Raw genomic sequence first — 22,666 nt, forward strand, 5'->3', positions numbered from 1 at the left:
AGATTTTTGATAACAGCTTCTAGTTCTTCACGACTAACAGGTCTATTTAGATTGTTCACCTGGTCTTGGTTCAAATTTGGTATATGGTACTTATCTAAAAAAATGTCCATTTCTTTTACATTTTCCAACTTTGTGGCATATAAACTTTCGTAGTAAGATCTAATGATTCTCTGTATTTCCTCTGTGTCTGTGGTTATGTCCCCCTTTTCATTTCTGATCCTATTAATTTGCAAGTTCTCTCTCTGCCGTTTGATTAGTTTGGATAGGGGTTTGTCAATCTTGTTAATTTTCTCCAAGAACCAGCTTTTTGCTTCATTGATTCTTTGAATTGTTTTCTGTGTTTCTATTTTGTTGATTTCAGCCCTCAGTTTGATTATTTCCAGTCTTCTACTCCTCCTGGGTAAATCAGCTTCTTTTTTTTCTAGAGCTTTCAAGTGTGTTGTTAAGTCTCCAATGTGTGCTTTCTCTGTTTTCTTTAGGTGGGCACTTAGTGCTATGAACTTTCCTCTTAGCACTGCTTTCATTGTGTCCCATAGGTTTGAATACGTTGTGTCTTTGTTTTCATTATATTCAAGGAAGACTTTAATTTCTTTCTTTATTTCTTCCTTGACCCAGGGGTGATTTAGTAGTTGACTGTTCAACTTCCATGAGTTTGTTGGCTTCATGGGGGTACCATTGTTGTTGAATTCTAATTTTAATCCATGGTGATCTGACAAGACACAGGTGGTCCGTAATATTTTTTTGTATCTGTGGAAGTTTGCTTTGTTACCAAGTATGTGGTCAATTTTCGAGAAGGTTCCATGAGCTGCAGAGAAGAAGGTATACTCTTTCCTATTTGGGTGGAGTGTTCTATAGATGTCTGTTAAGTCCATTTGATTCAGTACCTCCAGTAAATCTCTTATTTCTCTGTTAGGTTTCTGTCTGATTGACCTGTCCATTGGTGAGAGAGGAGTGTTGAAGTCTCCTACTATTAGTGTGTGTGGTTTGATGACTGCCTTGAGTTCTAGAAGAGTTTCTTTTACATATGTGGGTGCCTTTATATTAGGGGCATAGATATTCAAGATTGAGACTTCTTCCTGATGAATTGTTCCTGTTATGAGTATGAAATGTCCATCTCCATCTCTTCTGATTGATTTTAGTTTGAAGTCGATTTTGTTAGATATTAGAATGGCCACACCCGCTTGTTTCTTAGGTCCATTTGCTTGGAAAACCTTTTCCCAACCCTTTACTCTGAGTAGGTGTCTGTCTTTGTGGTTGAGGTGTGTTTCTTGTAGACAGCAGAATGTTGGATCCTGTTTTCGTATCCAATCTCTAAGTCTGTGCCTCTTTATAGGTGAGTTGAGACCATTGATATTAAGTGATATTAATGACCAGTGATCGATGACTCCGGTCATTTTTTTGGGTAGTAGCGTGTATGTGTTTTCCTTCTTTGAGTTGTGCTTGTGGAGGGTCACTAAATGTCTGAGTTAATGTAGGCAGTGTTAGGAATGTTGGATTCCTTGGGTTGTGATTTTCCTTCTAGTATTCTCTGTAAGGCTGGATTAGTAGCTACGTATTGTTTAAATTTGTTTTTATCCTGGAATATTTTGTTTTCTCCGTTGATAGTGAACAATAGCTTGGCTGGGTAAAGTAGTCTGGGTTTGCATCCATTGTCTCTTAGTTTCTGCAGTACCTCTGTCCAGGACCTTCTGGCTTTCATGGTTTCCATAGAGAAGTCTGGTGTAAGTCTGATAGGTTTACCTTTATAAGTTACTTGACCTTTTTCCTTTGCAGCTTTCAGTATCCTTTCTTTAGTCTGAATGCTTTGTGTTTTGATTACTATATGACGAGGGGATGTTTTTTTCTGATCCAGTCTATTCGGTGTTCTGTATGCTTCTTGAACCTTCATAGGAATATCGTTCTTTAGGATGGGAAAGTTTTCTTCTATAATTTTGTTGAGTATATTTTCTGGACCCTTGAAATGCAATTCTTCTCCTTCTTCTACTCCTATTATTCTTAGATTTGGTTTTTTTATTGTGTCCCACAGTTCCTAAATGTTTTGTGATGAGAATTTGTTGGATTTGCTGTTTTCTTTGGACAGAGTGTTTAATTTCTCTATGGTGTCCTCAGAGTCTGAGATTCTTTCTTCTATCTCTTGTATTCTATTGGTTAAGCTTGTTTCTGAAGTCTCTGTTCGTTTACCCAGATTTTCCATAGCCAGCCGGCCCTCGGTTTGTGATTTCTTCATTGACTCCATTTCAGTTTTCAAATCTTGAACTGTTTCTATTACCTGTTTGATTGTTTTTTCTTGGTTTCCCAGAATTTCATTTACGGATTTACTCATTTCTTCAAACTTTTTGGTATATTTCTCTTCCATTTCTTTACTCATTTCCTCAATTTTTTTGTTATACTTATCTTCCATTTCTTTACGGCAGATTTTCACCTCCTGTTTAATTTCCTCTATTATTTTCATAAAGAAGCGCTTAGAGTCAATTTCTTCTATTTCTTCTGGCGTAGGGTGTTCAATTCTTCTAGTTTCGAGCTCCCTGGATTCTGGCGGTGTCATGTTGCCTTTCAGGTTGTTGGAGGAATTCTTGCATTGGCGCCTGCCCATCTCTTCCACTCTGGATGAAGCTCCTCAGCACTTTCTGTATAGAACTCCTCAGCACTCTCTGGGTAGGACTTCACAGCACTCTCTGGATAGAGCTCCTCAGCCCTCTCTGGGAAGAACTGCTCAGCAGGGCAACAGGGCTAGCTGGTCTTCCCAGGACTCAGGAGACAAAGGGCCCGCAGCAGTGGGGGGAGGGGAGGGGTCCCTTGGAACACCAAAGACCCTGCTGCAGATGCTGGGGGGGGGCTGTGCTCTCTTCCTGGGCAGTGGTGAGCACCCACTCACCTCTCTGGGAAGAACTGCTCAGCAGGGCAACAGGGCTAGTGGTCTTCCCAGGACTCAGGAGACAAAGGGCCCGCAGCAGTGGGGGGAGGGGAGGGGTCCCTTGGAACACCAAAGACCCTGCCGCAGAAGCTGAGGCGGGGAGGGCTGTGCTCCCTTCCCAGACAGGCAGGCAGGCTGCCCAGGCTAGCACCCACTCACCTCTCTGGGAAGAACTGCTCCTCATCTATTTTCTTGACAATAAACATTTAAAATGGAGTATCTTTGGAATAGTTTTACAATAATATTATTGATTATTCCACAAATTATGAATAATGATTTAAGCCAGGGAAAAAGTATGATGCCACAAATAACTGTAGCCCTTGAATTGAATAATTATATCAATTTCACTATTATATTCATAAAATATTTACCTAGTAGTTGATGTAGGATATTCTTCTGTTCATTGTGAATATTTTTTGCTTTTATCTGCTATGAATAAAGCTATTTTGACCTAAGGTAAAGTAGAATATAGCTATGTGGGAAATCTAAGCAGAAATACAGGTGAACAAGGGCAGGTTCAGGAGAGATGTTAATGCATCACTGATGCAGCAAGATGTAATAAAGAAAAGGTAGCCCCATGAAGCCACATGGTGATACACAGATTGTTTGAAATGGGTTAATTTATGTGTAAGAGCTAACCAGTAATAAGCTTGAGCTACTTGTCAAGCAATTATAATAAATATTAAGCCTCTAAATGATTATTTTATAGGGGGGTTTGGACACCTGAGGGAGAAAGAGAGACTGGACCAAAGGTACTAGACAGGACAGTGAAAAGCTTCAGGCTAAAAGTAGGACCACAAATGCATCAACAATCAACAGGCAGTGATTATTATGTGCAGTTGCATGTACCTAGTTCTTTAGTACAATAAATTCAAATAGACCTTACTGCTGCCATAGGCTACTGGCATATAAAATTAAAATTTAGTTCATTTAATTCATGATGATGCAATTCATTAGAGGTAATAACGCAAATACATATTTTAAAAGGCATGTTTTATCTTGTGCCTGAAAAATATACTACTTTATTTTAATTACTCAACTCTAGAAAATAACAAAATACTTCCAGTTTGTTCTACTGGAATTTAGTCTTTTTGTTGTTTTTGTTCAGGTTATTATTATTATTATTATTATTATTAAAAATTTTCACCTCCTCCCATTCCCCCCCCTCCATTCTCCCTCTCCCTCTCTCTCCAGTACAAAAAGCAGTCAGGGTTCCCTGCCCTGTGGGAAGTCCAAGGTCCTTCCCTCCCCCCCCCATCCAGTTCTAGGAAGGTGAGCATCCAAACAGGCTAGGTTCTCACAAAGCCAGTACATGCAGTAGAATCAAAACCCAGTGCCATTGTCCTTGGCTTCTCAGCCAGCCCTCATTGTCAGTCACGTTCAGAGAGTCTGGTTTGATCACATGCTCCATCAGTCCCAGTCCAGCTGGCCTTGGTGAGTTCCCATTAGATCAGCCCCACCATCACAGTGGGTGGGTGCACCCCTCATGGTCCAGACTTCCTTGTTCATGTTATCTTTCCTTCTGTTCCTCATATGGACCTTGGGAGCACAGTCCAGTGCTCCAGTGTGGGTCTCTGTCTCTATCTCCATCTATCACCAGATGAGGGTTCTAAAGTGATATGCAAGATATTGATCAGTGTGGCTATAGGATAGGGCCAGTTCAGGTGCCCTCTCCTCAGTTGCTCAAGGAACAAGCTGGGGACATCTCTTTGGACACCTGGGAATCCCTCTAGAGTTCAGTCTATTGCCAACCCTAAAATGGTCCCCTTAATTAATATCTATACTTACCTGCTCCCATATCCACTCTTCCTCCATCCCAACCGTCCCATTCCCCCAAGCTCTCCCCATTCTCCTCTTCTCACTTCTCTCTACCCATCTCCCCTTACCACCAACACACCCCCACCCCCAAGGCTGTCAATTTTTGACTAACAATCTTGTCTACTTCCAATATTCAATAGTCTTACACAATTCTTACTTGTAAAATGCTATGAGTGTCTTTGTTTATTTGCATTATTTCTTCACTGGAGGTTGAATAGACCTGCTGCTAGTCAAGCAGTTCCCAGTTGCCTTGAACAGTAGATTCCAGGAGCCATAAGTTAATGTCTAAGTATTTCCAAATAAACTATTACTGATGTTATATGCACAATTCTATCTATATTTATCAGTGTATGTCAAATAAAATATGTCATTACAACATTGTTCAGTCATGGCCAATTTAGTATAGCTCCATAATATTCCAAGTTAAATAACTAAATATGCATATAAACACACATTTACATATATCCTTTGATGTGAACTACTGGTGTTAATATTTGTAAATCCAAGCATATAATGGAAGCAAAATAATTCTATAAATGACAATGCAACTCTACATCCCTAACTTCCAGTGGCATGAACATTTCTTGTTACCAAAGAATTACTGGTGCCAGGAGCAGAAACCATTGGACAATTTCTGTGGGAGAATGAATAAAAAAGTCATGAAACAATATTTCATTCCAGCTCTGGGAACGGAATACAAATGAGCAGAGGGGACAGAATTATGGAGTGCCATACACCTCTAGTGTGTATGAACATAGAAATAGTTCACTGGAAATAGAGCCCTGCACCTTCTGTTGACTGAGATGGGATATACTTTGTGTATATGACTTTGGTTATTTTTTGGTAATTTAAGTCATGAATTATTTTATCTCAGTTGGAAATACCTTTTCTACAAAATATAAAATCCCCCAAGTACAGTTAGATGATCTCTTTTAGCTAAACACAGTGAAAAAGATTTTGTAAGACAGTGACTCAAACTGTCACATGTTTGCTACATTGTCACATATAATTATCTAGTTCCAGAAACTGACTTTTATTTTCCCAGGGACTGTGCCAACAGATGTTAATGTGGTATAGATGAACATGTCAACTGCCTCCTAACTATGCTGACAAGTGTTAAAGAATTCAGCTCAATAAGAACATACTATCTGACCACAGTCTTTCGTTATATCAACTTACTGTGGTCCCTGTCCTCGGTTTAGAGCCTAATCCTAGAATAGCATATAACAATTCATCTAAAACACTGTAGTATTTTTTCCTCCATACTAACTCTGAAGCAATGCCCTGCATGCTCTTTTGTGAAGATGGCTTGCCTCCTATGCCTCTTCTGACCAGAAGAACTGATCAAGGAAGCAGGAACACTCTGTTCCAAGTTTCTGATTTGACAGAACAAATGGTTTTATTTTGTGTATTAGGATTTTATTATTACTAGGTGAAAGTATATTTTAGAAGTGAGTCAAAATAAGTACAATTAAAACATCACCTTCTCAGTGCACAGTATGGATTGAAAATAATTTTAACCAATTACATGTACAATATACCAAAGTGTGCATTACCAAGTGGCATCACAAGGTGGCTATACTATTGAGCATGTCTCTGTGATATGTGTGGGGAAGTGTGGGTGTGGGCATGTGTGCCTGTGTGCAGTAGACTGTTGAAGAACTGAACCAGATATTTAAAACATATCTTTGGAATTGAAACAGTATTGGTGTTAAAGTTTCCATCTCAGATTACCACTATGAAGCCTAAATATGTTAGCTACAGGTCATTTGAATATTGCTTTACTATCAGAAACATAGAGATTATTCTGGGTTGCCATGATTCTGTCGAACATGGGTAAACAATGCAACTGCCTTTTCAGCACTGCTGATTTGATTCAAGGATATTCTAAGCAGTTGTTGTTCAGGAACATTGAGTACAACATACAAAAAATATTTTCAGGGTTATTTCTAATGTATATATAACATTACCCTGTAATAAATGTCAACAATTTCACATTCTTTGGCATAGTATTTGGCTGCTCTCTGGAAAGATGTGTAGATATTGCCAAATTTGAATTTTATCCATTTCAAGATTTCAGTTCCTTCAGTAAAACCTTATATGGTTCTAAAGAGCTTTTAGTAGAATTTCCATGTTCTAGCCTCTATGTTCATTTAATTTAAAAGTCTGGCTCTTTATTCTTTCTCTTCATAAAAATATGTGAAAAACTGTGTGTCTTTTGAATTCTTTTTTTTTGACAAAAATAATTCAGTCCTTCCATACTCATATGTGGGCATGGATGGAAACACGTGGAATCCATTATCATACAGTCTTCTCTTTGAAAACATCTAATGATGTCATTGACAGCCACGCCCTTACAAATATGTGCCATAGAAGTGCTCTCTACAGTCACCAGAGGGCCCTTACAAAAGCCTTCTCTGTCTTCTTTGTTCATCTTGTCTCTAATGTCCACATGCCACTGAGCAGTGTCCACTGTGATGGATTCTAGCAATGTGCAGAGGAGACCTTATGTCACTCAACTTGGACTTACTGAAACATTTTGTGAATTGCGATATAGTGGAGCTCAAATTCTAACTCATCATTGGCTGTGGATTCACTGTTCTACCTGGCACACTGCTTTAGCTGGTAAGGTCTGGAGAATTCCATGTCCGAAGTATTATACTATAAGCGTGAAAATACATGGTCTTGTATGTTTGGGGATTTTAGTTACAATTGAGAATATCTCTGGGGCATAGGCAGTTCCCAAGTGACTATCAGAAAAGACCGTGGGTACAACTATGAGAAGGAAGTCATGCAAAGCTTAATCTCATAAGACTAAGTTATGCAGGTTGATTGCCTCTGAAACATCAAAAATAATAAATGATAAATTTGATCACAGTATGTACTTGTTTATGAAAACATCACTGTTCTATATTTTTTGCATAATTGTCACCTTTCAGATTTATTGGCTGCACAAGCTAATTCTACAGAGAAGTTGCTATTAACTCAGGTAAGATTTGCAGACTTTTAATGGTTCTAAATCTCAGCGAAACATAATTGAAAGAACTATACTGTTCGTGTTTGCTATCTATAATATAAAAACTCTATAAGTAAAATTATTTACAGATTTTTCTTTTATCCTTGAATCTCAGCTAAACTTTAAGGAAGATTTGTAACCACATTGTCATTATGATATATTATTTTGATGATATACACCAAACTGTACATGATTCTTTACATATGTGACCAATATTGTGAAACAATATTGTGGGATTTAATAAAAACCCAGAGACAGATTTTGAAGTTCAACCTGAACAGCGGAAAATGAAAACAGCCAGCCTTTGGCTCTTTCCTCTACCCCAGTCTCATTCTGAGGATTCTAGGATGCAGTATCACCATTTTTGGAATCAGATAGAGGTAAGAGCCAGGGGATGACTGCTTTGCTTTCTGGTCTTCAGCTTTATCTGTCTCTGGGGTTTATTCATCATGCTACATTATTGAGCTATTATATGTAGTTTTAAATATTTATGGAGGAATTTTGGATCAATGCAGTCCAAGGAAAGTAGAATAAATATTAAGACACTGGGTATATAGTTCAGTGAAAGAGCACCTGCCTTGAGTGTGTGAGTGATTAGATTCAGTTCTTTGCTGCTCACACCTACATGTGCATGCACATACACTATATATAATATATTGCATACATATATATTCTATTTCTTAATGTTGAATTTTATGTTTATGACTAATTTGCCTACATGTTTGTATATATGTATAGTACGTCCACATCTAAATGAGGTCAAAAGAGTGTATCATTTGAAGTGGAGGGTTGTAGACTACTTTGTGGGTACAGGAAAATTAACTCGGGTACTCTAGAAGAGCAGCCAGTACTTTACTCACTGAGATATTCCTGCAATTATTTATCTAACCTATTTTTTTGCAATAAACATACTTTAGCAAAATGAGATTCCAACAGAATATATGGAACAATTAAACACGTACTTAAGTTCCTGTTGTTGACCTGGCACCACAACTTTCTAAACACTTGTGCATTTCAGAAAGGGAACTTGGACTGCTGAGATTTATGGTGCATAATCTCATGCAGTTTCATGCTTTTCTTCATGAAAGGAACTTGAACCACTCTGCAACACAACTGAAATGGAGAGGGTCCAGCAGATCTGAACAATTTGAAACCCTAACATTAGGTGTAATAACTGGTAATCTCTCCACAGCTAGAGCCAAAGGCAGGCTTAGCAGGTGTCCTTTGCACTCTTATTTAAGAGTGACAGCAATTTTCTGAGCTGCACATGAGAAGCAATTGCTTAGGTATTGTTGTTATTTCAGACTTGGAAACACATGACTGTACTTTAAATGAAGCAGCTAGATTAGAATGCCTCACCATTTGTGGTCTAATAGTAAAAGCAAAGGAAGGGATCTGCAAAAATAAGCATAAATTAATTTATCTTATTTAAAATAATTATTCTTCCATGTAATATATCCTGTTTATAGTGCCCCTTCCCTCTACTCCCACCCTAATTCCTACTATACCCACCATATTCATTCCATTTCTGTATCTTATTAGAAAAGAACATAATTCTAAAAGACAACATACAAGCATGGCAAAATGAAATATAATAAGATGGGGCAAAAACTAATATCTCAAATTTGGTCACAGCAACCCAAGAGGACAAAGAGGTCCAAGAGAAGGAACAAGGGTCAGAGGCAAACTGATTCTCACAATCAGGATTCCCATCAAAATACTAAGCTAATTGCTATAATATATATGGAGAGGACCTGTTAACAATGTGTGTAGGAAATGTGCTTGCTGTTTCAGTCCCCACGAGCTCAGTCACCTTTGGCTCTTCATATTTCTGCTTCTGTTCCACGGGCTCCCCTTAGCTCTAATTGGAGTAATTTGATGAAAAATTCTAATTGAGACTCTCTCAGTATAAGGTACGGCTGTGGGTCTCTGCATCTGTTTCCCTCAGCTGCCAGAGGAATCCTCCCTGATGATGATCTATGTGTATAATACAATATCATTAGAAATCATTTACTGATTTTTTTTCTAGACCAGCAGTGTTTGGCCTTACCCTATGTTTCTGGTTATCAAGCAGTATAAACAATGAATTTCTTCTCATGGAGTGAGCTTCATGTCAAATCAGACAACGGTTGACTAATCCAAGTTCTGTGCCACTACTGCCCTAGCATCTTTTGTAGGTAGGAAAAGTTGTAGGTCAAAAGCTTTATAGCTGAATTTGTATCCAAGTTTCTTTTTTTTGGTAACCTGCACCAAAGAGACAGGAAAATAGGAGTGAAGGTTCCATATAGTCCCCTGCTTAACTTATTCAATGAGTAATGTTGGTATTGTCCTCAACAATGTGGCACTGTGTCAGTTTATAGAGAACCACCTTTGTCTTAATAACAGCCAGGGTTGTTTGGGGATTTCCATGGAATCTACTTGACTAAGAACTAAATTGAATGTTACCAAGTGTCACTTGAAGATTTGCCTGACTATAGGAGAAAACCAGTTGAAACACTGTGTTCTCCATTCTTGGAGTCGTCATCAGGATCAACTTCATATAATCCAGGAAATTTCCACTACACTAGGATTCCTCAGCACTTTCAAAAAAACCCATTCCATCTGTCTTTCCTAGAACTCTCTCCCTCTACCCTATCTCCCTGTTCTCCTGATCCTTTACCCCACCCCATCCAATCCCAGTCTGCCCAGAAAATCTATTCTGTTTCCCCATTAGAGGCAGATCACTGTACACCCCTGATGTCTCCTCTATTCCTAACCTCTCTGGGTCTACAAATTGTAGCTTAGTATCAGTTGCTAAACATCTAATATCCCCTTATAAGTACAAATACATAACATATTTTTCTTTCTGGATCTGAGTAACTTTAGTCAGAATGATTTTTTTTCCTAATTCTATCCATTTGCCTATAAGTTTCATGATTTGTAGTAATACAACCACTGTGTAAATGTGCTGTCATTTCTTTATCCATTATTCTATTTTTAATATCTAGTTTTTCCCAATTTCTGATTATTATGAATAAAGCCACAATGAACATGGTTAAGCAAATAGCCTTTTGGTAGAGTGGAATGCCCTTTGGGTATATATACCCAGGAGTGGTATGGGTGGTATTGAGGTAGATCAATTCCAAACTTTTCTGAGGAAACTACCATGTTGATTTAAACAGTTTGCATTCCCAAAAGCAATGGAGGAGTGTTCCAATGCTCTACACCCTTTCCATGATGAGTTCACACTAGTGTCCTTGATCTCAGTCATTCTTAGAGGTGTAACATGGAATCTCTGGGATATTTTGGTTCACATTTCTCTCATGGCAAAGTATTGACAATCCTTTGTTTAGATCTGTTCCCCATTTTTAATAGTATTATTTGAATTTTTGATATCAAATTTCTTGAGTTCTTTATATATTTTTGATATTAATTTAGGGTTATTAAACATTCTTCCCATTTTGTAGTCTGCTACTTCGTCCAATTGATACTGTCTTCAGTTTTATTTCATTGATCAATTTATTTGTTTTAATGTCAATAACATGAGGCTTTTATTACTACAGAACTGTAGTATACCTTGAAATTTGGATTGGTGGGGGCATCCAAAGGATTTTTAAAAATTGTTCAGCATTGTTTAAACTGTCCCGGGTTTGGTTTTTCTATATGAAGTTGAAAATTATCCTTTCAAGGTATGTAAAGAATGGTTTTAGAATTTGGGGATTGTAGTGAATACATAAATTGTTTTTCAGAAAATGGCCATTTTTCTGTTTATCTTCTAATTTTTCCATCTTCTAATATCCTCTTCATTTTTCAGAGGCTTAATTTTTTTATTATACAAGTCTTTCACTTGTTTGGTTAAAGTTACCCCAAATACTTTATATTATTTAAAGCTATTGTGGATGTGTTGTTTACATGAATTTGTTCTCACTCCATTTGTCACTTGTGTATAAGAGGACTATTGATTTTTTGAGTTACTATTGTACTCAGATATTTTGATAAAAATGTTTATGAGCTTTAAAATTTCCTAATAGAATTTTTAGGGTCATAAGTGTATACTATCAGATTATCATATCAGCTAATTTGTAAAGAAGGTAAAAAAACAACCTTATTACAAATCTGCAACAATGTTTCTTAGGCAGAGAAAAAACCTACTTCTATTTCATTCTGCACATTATGACTTTTAATGAAGGTTAAGATTGAGTCAGGGTGACATGGAATTCTGGATATAAAAGAGCAGGCTTATAGAGACCTTATAGGCTTTCTGAGACAGACATTGACAGTACAGAGCAGATTAAGAAAAATTCCCAAACACTCAGACACCCATTGCAAAGATTGGATCAGGAAGCAAAGGCACTGCTGACCTCATTTGAAGGAAAAGGTGAATAGGTGTCAAGGCAAGAATTCCTCCAACAACCTAAAACACAATTTCGTGACACCAGAAGCCAGTGGTCACACAACAGGAAGACTTGATCATTCTAACCCAGAAGAAGCAGAAAAAAAAATTTAAATGATAAATAACTTTAAAGAAGAAATAAAAAAACTTCCTTAAAGAAATGGAGGAAAAGACAAATGAAAAACTGGAAGAAAGTAATAAATCCTTCAAAGAAACCCAAGAAAAAACAATCAAACAGGTGAAGGAAACAGTTCAAGATTTGAAGTCTAAAATAGAGGTAATAAAGAAAACAAAACCAAGGGAATTCTGGATATGGAAAATCTGGGTAAATGAACAGGAACTATAGAGACAAGTATAACCAACAGAGTACAAGAGATAGAAGAAAGAATCTCAGGTACTGAAGATATTATACAGGAAATAGACTCATTGGTCAAAGAAAACATTAAATGCAACACATCCATAACACAGAACATCAAGGAAATCTGGAACATCACGTAAAGACCAAACCTAATAATAATAGGGGTAGAAGAAGATGAAGATCCCAACTCAATGGAACAAAAATATATTCAACAAGATCACAGAAGAATACTTTCCCAATCTAAAGAAGGATATTCCTATGAAGGTACAAGAAGCTTAAAGAACACCAAATAGACTGGATAAAAAAAAAATCCCCTTGACATATAATATTCTAAACACAAAACATACAGAATAAGAAAAATTAAGAGCTACAAAGGAAAAATGTCAATTAATATATAAACCTAACAGAATTATACCCGACTTCTCAGTGGAAACCATGAATGCCAGAAGGTCCTGAAAAGATGTCCTGCAGTCACAAGAGACCACAGATGCAAGCCCAGACTACTATACCCAACAAAGCTTTCAATCACCATCAATGGAGAAAACAAGATCTTCCATGACGAAAACAGATTTAAACAATATGTATCCGCAAACCCAGCTCTACAGAAAGTATTAAAATGAAAACCCAAACCCAAGGAAGCTAACTATAGCCAGAAAAACACAGGCAACTGGTAACACTTCACCTGCATTATCCAAAGAAGGGAAACACACAAACACTGCTACCTAAAAATAACCAGAATTAACAACCACTGGTTATTAATACACTTAATATCAATGGACTCAATTGACCTATAAAAAGACACAGGTTTAGAGAATGGATACAAAAACAGGACCCAACCTTCTGCTGTATATAAGAATGCACCTCAACATTAAAGAGAGACACCACCTCAGAGTAAAGGGTTGGAAAAATTGTGTAGGAGGTTCCTTCTGTATTTGTATTGCTTTCATTGGCTGAATAAAGAAACTGCCTTGGCCTTTTGATAGGGCAGCACTTATATAGTTGGAATAGACAGAACGGAATGCTGGGAGGAAGAAGGCAGTGTGGCAGATGCCATGAAATTTCTGTCTGAGACCGCCGCTGGTTAGAATCTTTCTGGGTAAGCCACAACCTTGTGGTGAAACACAAATTACTAGAAATGGGTTAGATCAAGATGTGAGAGTTGGCCAAGAAGAAGCTAGATATAATGGCCAGGCAGTAATTTAATTAATACAATTTTCATGTGGTTATTTTGGGGGTTTAGCTAGTTGGGTGGTAGCATGCAGCCTGCTCCCCCCTTTTTTACAACACAGATACAGAAGGAACCTCCTACACCATTTCCCCTTTTTCTGTTTAAACAAAAAGAAAGGTTTTAACTTTAACACAGTAAAATTATATATGACAAAACAGTTATCAAGCAAGAATTACAGTTACAATATTTATATCTATTTTATTTTTTATCATAACAAAGGAAAACTATAACTATCCATCCTTCAACTCCATCAAAGACTCCAGAATGATATAATGTTACCTAAGTAAACAAGAAGTAAGCAACTTCCAAAACTCTAGAAATGACAGTGACATCTTCCTGCCTGGACAGTCACTCAATGTTCTTTTGTACCTTTGGGGCATCCATCTTCAGCCTGCAGGCCCATAGGATCCAGCAGACTTTTCCATGAAGCAGGAAATTTCAAAGACATCTCAGTCACATTCTTCTGTGTCCTGCAGAATGTTTCACAGACTCTTTCATGAAGCAGGAACCCCAAAGGACCATCTCACCTTTAGGCAAGTTCAGCAGTCCTCTCTCTGTGGGTTCTTTATGTCCAATTTATCCAACAGTCCAGGCAAGAGTAGTTTCTTGTCCAAATGGTTATCAAACTCCATAAGGAGCCTCTTCAATGCCGATCTTCCTCTTGAAGTAGATGGGTGTTGTCAGGAACAGATGTGTCTCATTGTCATGAAAAGTCCTAAATTATTAAAACATCTTAAATGTTTTAATTCTGTAGTCTTTGGAAGATATGATAAATGACTATCTAACTGCAATATATCTCTATATATCTAGAAAATCTAACTAACATGACTACAAGCTTGACTATTATTGATGATTATACATTAACAACCTATATTTTCTAATTATGCATTACATTTTTAAATGTACTACACAATCACAATACCCTAATCAAGAGCAGAAATATACATTTAACAAGATTGACCTTAAATTTATATCAATAAAGCTAAATCCATACCAATACAAATTATTCATATCTATAGCTTATGCCCCTTTAAATGTAAAAGAACATTTATAAGCAATATTTGGAAATATGGGCATAGATTTTTTTCTCTCCAAACTTCTCCTGCTGTATGGGGGAACTGTTAATCAGGTCCTTCCTGGTATATCCTCTATGCTAGGTTCATCTCAGTCAGTAGTTGAGTAAAGTAATTTTTCAGGGTGTTTACAGGAACCTTTCAAGGAGGGCATGGGCTATCACACGATATTGGTCTAGAAGCAATCCACAAGGTCTCATTTTCTGTGAAAACAAAAGAATCTGTTTTCCAAAGCATTATATCGTTAGACTCAAATTCTGAAATCAAGATACCTTTATAATATACATGTTGATTTAGTTTAGCAGCCCATACAATGAAAAGTCTCTCTGTACTTAGCTCCTTCATAGTCAAAAAATTCAAAGAAAACACAGTAACACACATAATCCAGACTCTTTGTGAATTTTCCATTTTTACGCGGCTTATTTTTACTCTATTATTTTACTCTGTTTCTTTAAAGACTTTACCCTTTTTTTTAAAGCATTAGCTTTATTTTATGACGTTCTATACTCCCTTTATTCTCTCTCCCAAGCCTCCATACATTTATCCAACACTGTGACCCATTTAGAGGTCTTTTATGTCTGAATCGATCCTATTGTGAATCTGTAATTTTCTTGTCTTGAAGAGCTTTTAAAATGCTAAACAGCTTGGTTGCAGCTGCTCTCGATGTTGACTCCATCTCTCTCCAATTTCAAAATGGTGGACGTACCATTTCTGCTAGCTCTGGGGCCACCAGGCAGGAGCTGCGCTTAGCAGCCCAACTGAGAGAATGAGCATGATACACATAAATCCTTTTTATCCAAATATGCCATGCAGAGCACTGCACAGCCTGGAAACATCTCTCTGTATGGTGGCAGAAATCCATACCTGCTTGTGCATGCCTAGTAAACCTGATCCGCAGCCTGCCCAGGCATGTCACAGGCATGGTCTCAGCCAGTTTCCTCCCAATGCTAGTGGGCACAGAAACACCTGGGTCCCACAAATGTCATTAAAATGCTTTATAGCCGGAGTTCACACTGGCAGCACCGTCCAGGAAGCTGCATTTTAAAAAGGCAGGACTTTTTTTTATTGCTGAGTCAGGAAAATCTCTCTGTGGCATGCCACCAGCAAACAGCAAAAAGCTGTGTTAAACTCTAGATTTGTGTCTAGAATTCCTTTTAAAGCCCTCTCCATTATTACGTGGAGTTAGTCTACCATTTTGGGCACCACTCTGTTGTAGAAAGGTGAGGAGCAGGCCACATCCCACCGACTGGCTAGCTTAACCCCTGAAATAACCACATGGAAATTGTATTAATTAAATTATTGTTTGGCCCATTATATCTAGCCTCTTCTTGGCCAACTCTCACAGAAAAACGGTTTTTCAATGAAATAGACCTAAGAAACAAGCAGGAGTAGCTATCCTAATATCTAACAAAATAGATTTCAAACTAAAATCAGTCAGAAGAGATGGAGAAGGATACTTTATACTCATAAAAGGAACAATCCATCAGATGTGGTCTCAGTCCTGAACATCTATGCCTCTAACTACAAGAACACCCACACATGTAAAAGAAACAATATTAAAACTTAAATCACACATCAAACCACACACTCATAGTAAGAGATTTCAACATTCCACTCTTGCCAATGGATAGGTCTACCACACAGAAACTAAACAGAAAAATAAGACTACTAACGGGTGTCATGAAACAAACGGAATTAACAGACATCTATAGAACATTCCACCCAAACACAAAAAAATATACCTTCTTCTCAGCATCTCTTGGAAACTTCTCAAAAAATTGATCACATACTCAGTAACAAACCTCTACGTGGTGATCAGATCACCATGGATTAAAGTTAGAATTTAACAACAATACTACTCTCAGAAAGCCTAAACTCATGGAAATTGAACAGCGAACTACGGAACCACCCCTAGGTCAAGGAAAAAACAAAGAAATTAACAACTTCCTTGAATTCAATGAAAATGAAGACACAATGGGATGCTATGAAACCAATGCTAAGAGGAAAGTTCATTGCACTAAGTATCCACATAAAGAAAATGGAGAAAGCTCACATTAGTGACTTAACAGCACACCTGAAAGCTCTAGAACAAAAAGAAACAGACTCACCCAGGAGGAGTAGAAGACTGGAAATAATCAAACTGAGGGCTGAAATAAAAAAACAGAAACAAAGATAACAATACAAAGAATCAAAGAAACAAAAAGCTGAATATTTGAGAAAATCAACAAGACAGAAAAATCCTTATTCAAACTAATCAACAGGCAGAGAGAAAACATCCAAATTAATAGAATCAGAAATAAGAAAAGGGGACATAACAGCAGACACGGAGGAAATTCAGAGTATCATTAGGTCATACTACAGAAACCTTTACTCCACAAAATTGGAAAATGTAAAAGAAATGAAAAGTTTTTTAGATAGATACCATATACCAAAATTAAATCAAGACCAGGTGAGGAATTTAAATAGACCTATAAAACTTCAAGGAAATAGAAGATGTTATCAAAAACCTTCCAAAAATTAAAAAAAAAAAACAAAAGCTGAGGACTGAATGGTTTTAGTGCAGAATTCTACCAGAACTTCCAAGAAGAGCTAATACCTATATTCCTCAAAGTGTTACACATAATGGAAACAGAAGAGGCATTGCCAAACTCTTATTATGAGGCTACTGTTACCCACACACCAAAACCACACAAAGAGTCAACCAAGAAAGAGAATTAGAGATCAATCTCACTCATGAACGTAGACACAAAAATACTCAATAAAATACTGGCAAACCAAATTCAAGAACACATCAAAAAAAAATCATCCACCATGACCAAGTCAACTATATACCAGAGATGCAGGGCTGGATCAACATACAAAGATCTTTCAATATATGAAAGAAAAAAACGTATGATCATTTCATTAGATGCTGAAAAAGCATTTGTCAAAGTCCAACACCCTTCCTGATAAAGGTCCTGGAGAGATCAGGGATAGAAGGAACATATCTAAATATAATAAAAACAATATACAGCAAGTAGACAGCCAATATCAAATTAAACAGAGAGAAACTCAAAGCAATTCCATTAAAATCAGGAACAAGAAAAGGCTGCCCACTCTCTCCATATCTCTTCAACATAGTTCTTAAAGTTTTAGCAATTGAAATAAGACAACAAAAGGAGACCAAGGGAATTCAAATTGGAAAGGAAGAAGTCAAAATTTCATCATTTGCAGATGATAGGATAGTATATATAAGTGACCCAAAAAACTCTCCCACAGAACTCCTACAGCTAAAAAATACCTTAAGTGATGTGGCAGGATACAAGATCAACTAAACAAAATTAGTGACCCCCTTATACACAAATGATAAAGAAGATAAGATGAAAATCAGAGAAACATCACCTTTCACAATAGCCACAAATAACATAAAATATCATGGGGGTAACACTAACCAAAGAAGTGAAAGACCTATTTGACAAGAACTTTAAGTCTTTGAAGAAAGAAATTAAAGAAGATACCAGAAAATGGAATGATCGCCCATGCTCTTGAATAGGAAGTATCAACAGATTAAAAATGGAAATTCTACCAAAAGAAATCTATGAACTCAATGCAATCTCCATAAAAATCCCAAAACAATTCTTAACTTACCATGAAAGAACAATAATAAAATTCATATGGAAAAAATCCATGATAGCCAAAACAATCCTGTACAACAAAGGAACTTCTGGAAGCATCACCATCCATTACATCAAGCTCTATTACAGAGCTACAGTATTGAAAACAGCTTAGTATTGGCATAAAAACAGAGATGACCAATGGAATCGAACTGAAGACTGGGATATTAATGATCTAATGAACACCTGATTTATGACAAAGAAGCTAAAATTATACAGTGGAAAAAGAGTATTTTAACAAATGGTGCTGGCATAACTGAATGTCAACATGAAGAAGAATAAAAATAAATCCATATCTATTGCCATGTACAAAACTCAAGTCCAAATGGATTAAAGACCTCAATATAAATCTAACCACACTGAACCTGATATAAGAGAGAATGGAAACAGTCTTCAATGCATGGGCACAGGTGACCACTTCCTATATATAACCCCAGTAGCACAGACACTCAGAGAAACAATTAATAAACGGGACTTCCTGAAACTGAGAAGCTTCTGTAAAGTATACGGCACAGTCAATAAGATGAAATGGCAACTTACTGAATGGGAAAAGATCTTCACCAACTCCACATCTGACAAAGGAATGTTCTACAAAATATAGCAAGAACTCAAGAAATTAGACATTAAAATGCTAAATAATACAATTTAAAAATGGGGTACAGAACAAAACAGAGAATTTACAACAAAAGAATCTTAAACGGCCAAAGATACTTAAGGAAATGTTCAACATTCTTAGCCATCAGAGAAATGAAAATCAAAGCAACTCTGAGATACCATCTTACACCTGTCAGAATGGCTAAGATCAAAAACACCAATGAGAGCTTATGTTGGAGAGGATGTGTAGTAAGGGGAATAATCATCCATTGTTGGTGGGAATGCAAACTTGTGCAGCCACTGTGGAAATCAGAATGGCAGTTTCTCAGAAAATTGGGAATCAACCTACTTCAGGATCCAGAAATACCACTCTTGGACATATACCCAAAAGATGTTCAATCATACTACAAAGGCACCTGTTCAAGTATGTTATAGCAACATTATTTGTAATAGCCAGAACCTGTACATAACCTGGATGCCCCTCAACTGAAGAAAGGATAAAGAAAATGTGCCACATTTAAACATTAGAGTACTATTCAGTGGTAAAAAAACAATGACGTCTTGAGTTTTGCATGCAAATGGATGGAATTAGAAAACACTACCCTGAGTGAGGTAACCTTGATCCAAAAAGATGAATATGGTATGTACTCACTCATAAGGGGATACTAGCTATAAACAAAAGACAGTAAGCCTAGTTCATGATACTAAAGAAGCTAAGTAATAAGGTGAATGCAAAGAAAAACATATAGACCTACCTGGAAATTGGAAACAGACAAGATCGCCTGAGAAAATTGAGAGAGTGGGAGTTAGGGGTGAAGGGAGGTTGAAAAGGAAAGGGCAGTGGAGATGGGGAGGTTTGAGAACTTGAGAGAATGGGATAGTTGAGATGGAGGAAGGACAGAATTGAGAGCAAGGAAAGAGATTTGATTGAGGGAGGCAATATTGGGTTAGCAGAAACCTGGCTCTAGAGAAATTCCCAGGAATCAACAAGGCTGACTTCAGCTAAGACCCTAAGGAATAGAGGAAAGGGGGCTCTAACTCGATTTGCCCTGTAGTCAGACTGATGAATTTCTTAAAAATAGAACCTTCATGCAACAACTGATGAAAACAGAAGCAGTGACCTGCATCGGAGCACTGGACTGAGCTGCTGAAGTCCAGTTGAAAAGAGGAAGGAATGAGAATATGAGCAAAGGGGTCAAGACTATGATGAGTTGACCCACTGAAACAGTTTATCTGAGCTAATAGGAGCTCACCAACCCCAGCCAGACAAGGATAGAACAAGCATAGGACCAAACTAGTCCCTCTAAATGTGGTTGACAGTTGCATGGCTGGGGCAGACTGAGGAACCACTGGCAGTGGCACCAAGATTGATACCTACGGCTTGTACTGTCTTTTTGGGAACCTATTCTCTTTGGATGGATATCTTGCTAAGCCTAGATATAGTAGGGAGGGTCTTGGATCTTCCCCAAAACAAGGTGTTTACCCTCTCTGAGGGTTGGAGGGTGGTGTGGTAGGAGGAGGTGTGGAGGAAATGGGAAGAGGGGAGGGAGCGGATTGGTATTTTTAAAAAATCTAATAAATTAAAAAAAAAGAAAAAAAGCAACTGAGAGACTGAAGCAACATCAGAGTTTCTACAGAAGTCTGCACCGGAGCTTCTGCATATAGCTTTCAGCTAGTACTTTTCTGCTGCAGTGGAATATGTAAATGAGTTGGTCTCTTTTCTTGTTTCTTCTCTTGAACTCTTCTGTTTTATTTTTCTTGATTTGTCTTGTCTAACTTAGATATAAAGTTTTTAATTTATCTTAAGAAAATAGAAATTAGCTTCACACCAAAAAAATCCAGCACCCACATAATACCAGGTTCTCATTTTGGGAATCTTGGATATGAACATTTAGTTTTAGAAATGTAACATGAGGGGCCAGGCTTGTTTGTATTTCTGTCCTGCCCAGTACCCCGAGCTGTTTAGTCCCAGAGAAAAATCAGAGGACTCTGTAAGTTATAAAGTTGATTGGCCCATTAGATCAGGTTTCTTCTTAGCTCTTGGAGCTTATATTAACCCATTGTTCTGATCTATGTTAGCCATGTGGCTCAGTACCTTTTTCAGTGGGGCAGATCACCTCCTGCTGCTTCGGTGATCTGGGCAGGAGTGGGAGGAATCAGCTTCCTCCTCCCCAGAATTCTCCTGCTCTCCTTGCATCATTTCCACTTCCTGTCTGGTTTTTCCTCCTACACCTCCTGCCTGACCAATCAGCATTTATTTAAAATATGATTGACAGAATACAGACAATTTTCCTGCACTACTTCCCCCTCTTAAAAAAAAAAAAGGAAAATATCCATAGTCCATTTTGGGGAAATGTGGGCATAATATTCCAGGCTACTTCCAGCTGGATGGGGGCACTGATAATCTTTTGGAGACCTAAAGGAAGTTTAGAGTTATGATCAAGTCCTGACTGGAGTATCCTGTGAGTCTCGATCATCTCAGGCAGCATCTTGAATCCGTTCTGGATGAAGAACTCAGACATCTGGGTCATCTGTTCCTACCGGAGATTTCTCAGGTGGTCTCCCTTGGTCAAAATGGATTTTTCTTAATTTAGAATGAATCCATAGCCTCTCATTTTCTGTGGAAACAAAAGCAAAAATCTCTTCTCCAAAGTAACATACCTTTTGACTTCAATTTTGAAGCCAAGGTATTTTCAAAATACCTATCTTGGATTAATTCTGCAGCATTTCTAAGCAAATATCTTTTAGCAGCTGTTGCTCCCTCCTCAGCATTCAAACAATTTAAAGTGAGCATAATAGCATACAGTATCAAGATTCTCTGTGTATTTTCCATCTTTACGTGGCTTTATTTTAACCTCTATTTCTTTTATATTTATTTTTAACTTTTGGCTTTTTGAGACAGGTTCTCTGTATATCTTTGACCTGGAATTCCCTCTGTAAACCAGGCTATCCTTGAACTCACAGAGATCTGTCTGTCTCTGCCTCCCCAGTGCTGGGATTAAAGGTGTGTACCACCACACCCAACTATTCTTTTTCGTTCTTTTTTACTTTAAGGCTTTAAACCTTTTTTTTTCAAGCCTGCATATATTTTTTAGCACATTGTAAACCATTTAAAGGTTTTTTGTTTTACTCTTTGAATTTCTCTTAAATGCATATTTCTCTTTTCTGACCACATGGGTCTTTAATTTGCTAAGGAATATGAAGAAGACAATACTCAAAAGCTTCTATGCCGTTTCAAGGTCCTTGCTAGGAAGCAAGATGCAACAATGTTTCCATAAAAAGACATTCAAAAGCTCCTATGGGATTTCAAGGTCCTTGCCAGGAAGCATATTGCAACAGTGTGTCCATAGTTCCATAGTCCAGACAGCCTGCTTGAAAGAGAGTTTTCCCTGCCAGGACTGCCCAGAAAACCAGATTTTAAAACAGCGCAGCTTTTTTCCTGCTACAGTTGAAAACGAAAATGTTTTACTCTAGTCTTTCCCAAGCTATGTCAGGCTTTCTGTGGATACAGTTGTCCATGTGGGTGCCATTCTGTAACATGAACAGGGCCTGCTTGTTTGTGTTTCTGCCCTGCCTAGTACCCCGAGCTGTTTAGTCCCAGAGAGAAATCAAACAGAGGACTCTGTAAGTTATAAAGTTG

At 37.5% G+C, this 22,666-nt stretch overlaps 1 long non-coding RNA gene across 2 annotated transcripts in view; it reads right to left on the minus strand.

Annotated features, from left to right (window-relative positions):
• LOC146891831 (uncharacterized) overlaps positions 1–21,189 on the minus strand; it is a 30,664-nt gene extending 9,475 nt beyond the window's left edge. Inside the window, exons 1-2 of one of the 2 annotated variants that reach the window (XR_015734782.1) lie at positions 21,122–21,189; positions 14,076–14,421 (exon numbers count right to left, since the gene is read on the minus strand). This is a non-coding gene — a long non-coding RNA (uncharacterized LOC146891831). Of the gene's footprint in view, positions 1–13,878; positions 14,422–21,121 lie in introns of those variants that run through there. The other variant, XR_015734781.1, reaches the window with a different exon arrangement.
• Positions 21,190–22,666: the final 1,477 nt, after the last annotated feature.

The sequence above is a fragment of the Myodes glareolus genome, chromosome 13 (assembly GCF_982192425.1).
Source record: "Myodes glareolus chromosome 13, mMyoGla1.1, whole genome shotgun sequence".
Taxonomy (NCBI): domain Eukaryota; kingdom Metazoa; phylum Chordata; class Mammalia; order Rodentia; family Cricetidae; genus Myodes; species Myodes glareolus.